This window comes from Sciurus carolinensis, chromosome 11 (assembly GCF_902686445.1).
Source record: "Sciurus carolinensis chromosome 11, mSciCar1.2, whole genome shotgun sequence".
Classification (NCBI taxonomy): Eukaryota; Metazoa; Chordata; class Mammalia; order Rodentia; family Sciuridae; genus Sciurus; species Sciurus carolinensis.
This window is the reverse complement of record NC_062223.1, coordinates 91009508-91015203: the sequence shown is the minus strand read 5'-3', so window position 1 is coordinate 91015203 and position 5696 is coordinate 91009508. Positions and strand designations below refer to the sequence as shown.

Here is a 5696-nt window from a genome sequence, read left to right as displayed (position 1 = left end):
CATTCTCCATTATACTTGTTGAATATAAAAATCCCTGACCGTATGTAATTTCTTGCTCTTTCAAGGCTTCAAAATCCAATCTATCTATCAGAAAGTTTTAGAGAATAATGAATTTCTTTAATTTCTGAAATGAGAACTTTTCTTTTATTGCCTCAGTCTGTAGCTCTTGAACTTTCTTATATAGCACACTTTCACTATGTTTAACTGAACTTTTGTTGCTTCTCCTAAATGTCCTTCTTTATTTTGGAAATATTCTTCCTAAGAGTTTCTAAATCACTGGAAGTCCTATTCACAGTGACTTTTAAGGAATCCATCTCATCCTTCACCTGAATTCTACTAGCTTCGTGGTGCTAATATTACATTCTACATTTTAGCACTTTATACCCAGCAGCAGAAATTCTTTTCTCATACTCTGTGTTATTCCCAATCTTATTCTCTAGTAACTTAATCTTTTCTTAACCAAAATTAATTTTTCTCTCATTTCCTGCTTTACTTTTGATAAGGCACAGTTATTTAGGTCTTGATCCATCATCTGCATCTGTTCTATTGGGTACTCCCATTGTTGAATGAGTTCTTATCTTTCATTGTGAAGTTTACAAAAATTCTGTGCTGCTTTATTCTATTGTAACTGTGCACTTAAGAGTCTCTGTAATTTCATTGTCAAGAACATTTCTCTCCTGATAACATTTCAAAGTCAGTCCTTTTTAACTGCAGGGTCAGTGTACTAATTTTATTATCATTTGTTGTGAATATTTCTAAAGAGTGAGGACATCACTATCTATGAGCTGATTCTTCTATCCAGGCTGCCTATGCTTGCTGGTCCCACTTCACTTAACATTTCAAACCATCCAATTTTGGAATAACTTTAAATGTGCCATTTTCCTTTTCTGGATGGAAGCCATCTCATTTTCTATTTGTTGGATTTCATTCTTTACTCTTACCGACTCTCTTTAAGCAATGGCCTTAAAATGTTCTTTACTTTCAATCTCATGTTTCCTTGCTTTGTAAAGAGACTGTAAATGAATTTTCTTGCCTAAATTATTTTTTGAGAGCAAAGTAACAGAACTTATTAGAGTAATAGAAAAAAAGCAAAGGGGGAGGGGCCCAAAGAGAGGGTTACCTTGCCTAACAATTTTGAAGTGAGAAGTCATAATGTTAATTTTATCTTAATAGCCACATATCTGATCTTGCAATCTTGGTCTTTCATTCTGAAACTTTTATAAAGTTTTGAAGGCTGGCTGGTAAGTCCAAGATCAAGATGCTGGTCAATTTGATTCCTGATGAGGACCTCTTCCTAGATTGCAAACAAATGACTTTTTGCTGTGTCTTTGCATGGCAGAGTCAAAGTGCTCTGAAATCTTAAAGGCAGCAACTCTATTGTCAGTTTATTTTCAAGGTGATCAGAAGTGTTCAAGGCAGGAAGAAGTAAGGAAGGAAAGAGGAAGAGAGAATAGAAAGGAGAAGAGAAAGGAAGGAAGACTGTAATATAGAAAACTAAGGAATTCAATTACTTGAAAAAGTCAGTCATAAGCAACAAGATAAGGTCTGAATTGTGTCAAGTAATTAAAAATGCCATTTATTGTCTATGTTAGATAGTATATTAGGTACTATTTGTCTCTAATCCATACAACCATTATTTGAGATGCATAGTTATTATCTCCATTTAGGGAAAAAAAAAAAAGATACTTAGTAACACTAAGTGACTTTACCAAAGACACATAGGCAACTGGCATTTGGGATTCAAATTCAGCTCTTTGACACAAAACTTCTGTGTGTTTCCAGGTTGACTTACTTGAACTGATAGTTCAGGTGATTTTAAATCATTTTTACCTGGAAAGAACTTCAGTCCTCAGTGTGGTATGGTTGAATTTGTGGGTGAGGGCCAGCCCTAATCCAAATCAATGTAGTGGTCTCATACAGAGTGATTCAGAGTTAGAGATCTACCCAGGTCTTTGTAATAAATACATAAGCCCCTGGGATCAACTTGGTCTTTGAGATTAGTAAAGTTTTTTCTGTTTATCCTTCTGTTGAAAAACAAGTCTGGCACATCTGGTTGGTACTCATGAATTACAAGTAGAGAAGCCAGATGGAACTAACTTCAGCATAACAGGACAGCAAATTGAAATGGAACAAGGGAGTGTCATGGAGTCCCGTGGGAAGTGCCAGACCTCAGGAAGGACTGGAAGTGGGTTATGAGAATAGGAACCACGGAGCACTTAGACAGAATTCTGTTTCAGACCCCCACATTTCTCTGTGCATATGCTTCTTTCCTTCCTCCACACTTTTGCTTTCTCTGCTTCCCAATCTATAAAGCCATACACAATACTCATAACTCTGTGTATTTGTCATTAAATTCAAATATCCAGAGTAAAGACCACAATGAGCTCAGCTTGTACAGGTACCTACCCCTTGGTCAATTAATTCTGATCAGATAGGAAAGCAGAAATACACTTCTGGTAAGAAAAAAATAATAATTCTAAAAGTATTCTAAAAAAAAGAAAAGGGCTTCTGGAAGAACCAGTGAAGATCAACTCACAATGGAGTGATTGTGGAGGAAGGAGACAGTGAGGAAAAGGCAGTTAAGGCATCTTTGTGAGCTAGGCAGACCTCTAAAAGATGCCCACAGCATTGACAATATCTGTAGTGTGCAGCTGAAAGAGACATGAGTTTTGGAGCAACAGATCTGGATTTGGATATTGTACCATCAATCCATGTAAACTTGCACAGATCATTTAACCTTGGTTTAAAAGAAATACAGATTTATAATTTTTATTTGAAATATTGTATTGATATCATAATCCTTAATAATTTCTATGATGCTAGACAATAGAGTGCATAATATAACTAAATATAGATGGTGCTAAAACTGATATTTGCCATTATTAGTTCTCTTACATTTTAATTTATTTTGTGTATTCTATGTGCAAAATAAACTCCAGTTTCAAAACAACTGTGTAGGATCAAAATAACTTAAAAGTTCAACAAAATGAAAGAAATTATGCCATTATTCACAAAAGTTCATTTTTGTAGGGGGGTGATTCCTGAGAATTGAATTCAGGAGCACTCAGTCACTGAGCCACATTCCCATCCCTATTTTGTATTTTATTTAGAGATTGAGTCTTACTGAGTTGCTTAGCTTTTACTGAGACTGGCTTTGAACTCACAGTCCTCCTTCCTTAGCCTCCGGAGTCCCTGGGATTACAGGTGTGCCCAGCCACAAAATGTCTTATCTTCAATCTTTGTACACTGTGTTTAGTTTGATAAGCAACTGATTCATTTTTCAGTACTGGGTATATTTGTTAGTAAAATCTTTGCAGTGTGTCACTGAAAAAACCAAAAGCATTCAACTGTCTCGACACAAAATTTTTAAGTTTGTATCTTCCATCTGACCACAGTTTATCTTTTAGAAATCTAATTAGTGGTTGCCATTCTGTTCTTTTGAAAGTTTCCTCAAGAATCTTGAATTTGTAAATATATCAGGCTATACCTTGGAATTAGAGTAAAATAAGCACGTAAACATCTTAATTGTGGATTTTTAACAAACAGCCTGGGGGGCATATGGACTGTCAAGGATCTGTTCCCAGTTATTTCCCAGGTGTTTCAGCTGCTTTTGTGTCTCCCAGGGTAATTGCTCATTTGGGAGGCTGCTTCTCCAAAGGCATTCCCATTTTTGAATGGTCTTGCACCCACAGATTGAGTTGACAAGATTATGGATATAAATTGAAAATATTTGTACTTTCCTTTTACTGCCTTAAAATAGTCTCCTCACAAAGACTTTAAAAATAATCACAGATTTGTCTCCAAAACCCCTTAAAGAGAAATGTAAGTCTTTGCTGAGGTTCTCCTGAGGACACAGATATAGTAGCAATGTGAGACCTTCTATAAACCAGTTGTCTGTCATCACTACCCCTTCAGTTCACATTGCTGACATAAACCTTGTTTTTAAAACAAAAACAAAAACAAACAAACAATCAAAAAAAATGAAACTAAACTCCTGTTCTTAGAATTTATACACTTTCTGAAATTTGATTTCCTCTGTGTTTACCCTCATTTCCTATCTGTTCACAGAAATTTTTTTCATCAGATACCACATTTCATACAAAGGGAAAAAACAGGGAACTATGGTAATAATTTAATAATAATGATGTTTGTCCTATCATAAATAATAGTCAGCACAATTTAAGGCATACTAATAATAGATATTCATTATATCAGATTTGAGAGATTGGTATTTTTATCTGTATTTTTTTTTAAAGAAGGACACACCACAATTCAGGAAAACATGTTTAATGTCATAAATAGAATATAACAAAATGCCTTCCAACTCAGGTCTATATGATTCAAAACCTCATGTTCTCAGTCACTGTATTATCGTTCATACTTGAAGCACATCACAATGGGTCCTTCAGCCTGTCTTTAGAACACAAAGTTGGGTACATGGACACACTGAACAGAGGAATGTTTCTACATCAGAAAACATAATAACATAACTGTAAATGAAAGAAACCACAAAAGTATTACAAGTTTTTGCCACTAAATTCAAAACAAGTGAATCTTTAACACTGTGTTATTTTAGAAATAAAAAGCATGACACTACATCTACAAATGAGGAGAAGTAGAAGAGGACTCAAATGATTCTTAGTAAATATTACTAGTGCATGATCTTAAAACACGTGAGTTCTTAATAAAGTATTATCAAGTTAAATCAAACAATATATAAAAGTCCAATATACTACGATCAAAAGTTATCATGGAAATTCAAGGTTTTGTTAACATTTAAAATCTATTAACATATTTCACCAAATCAACAGAGTAGCAAAAAAAAAATAAATGCAGAAAGAATAGTTATCAAAAATTTAACCTCCATTCATGTTAAAAAAAATCTCAGGGACACTATAACCAACAGAGGAAATCTACAATATCTCAGATTCCCACCGACATCTGACCAATACGAGAAAACAAGGGAAGAAAATGTCCCAAACAAACCTAGATACTATATCGATAAAACCCAATGACAGCACAGCAGAAGAAATGTCAGAAAGGGAGCTCAGAATGTACATAATTAAAACAATCAGGGAAGCAAACGAGGAGATGAAAGAGCAACTGCAGGCATTGAAGGAGGAGATGAAAGAGCAAATACAGGCATTAAATGATCACACCAATCAACAGTTAAAAGACCAAATACGGGAAGCAAGAGATCATTTCAATAAAGAGTTAGAGATACTAAAAAAAAAAAGCAAACAGAAATCCTTGAAATGAAGGAAACAATAAATCAAGTTAAAAACTCCATAGAAAGCATAACCAATAGGATAGAACACCTGGAAGACAGAACCTCAGACATTGAAGACAAAATATTTAATCTTGAAAACAAAGTTGACCAAACAGAGAGGATGGTAAAAAATCATGAACAGAATCTACAAGAACTATGCGATATCATGAAAAGGCCAAATTTAAGAATTATTGGGATTGAGGAAGGCTTAGAGAAACGAACCAAAGGAATGAACATCTATTCAATGAAATAATATCAGAAAATTTCCCAAATCTGAAGAACGAAATGGAAAACCAAGTACAAGAGGCTTATAGGACTCCAAATATACAAAATTACAACAGACCCACACCAAGGCACATTATTATGAAAATACCTATATAAAAAATAAAGACAGAATTTTAAAGGCCGCAAGAGAAAAGAATCAAAT

General features: G+C 34.4%; 1 pseudogene; it reads right to left on the bottom strand.

Moving 5' to 3' along the window:
* Window positions 1-224: 224 nt before the first annotated feature.
* On the bottom strand, window positions 225-4941 carry LOC124959618 (coiled-coil domain-containing protein 39-like; annotated as a pseudogene).
* Between the last annotated feature and the right edge of the window lie 755 nt (window positions 4942-5696).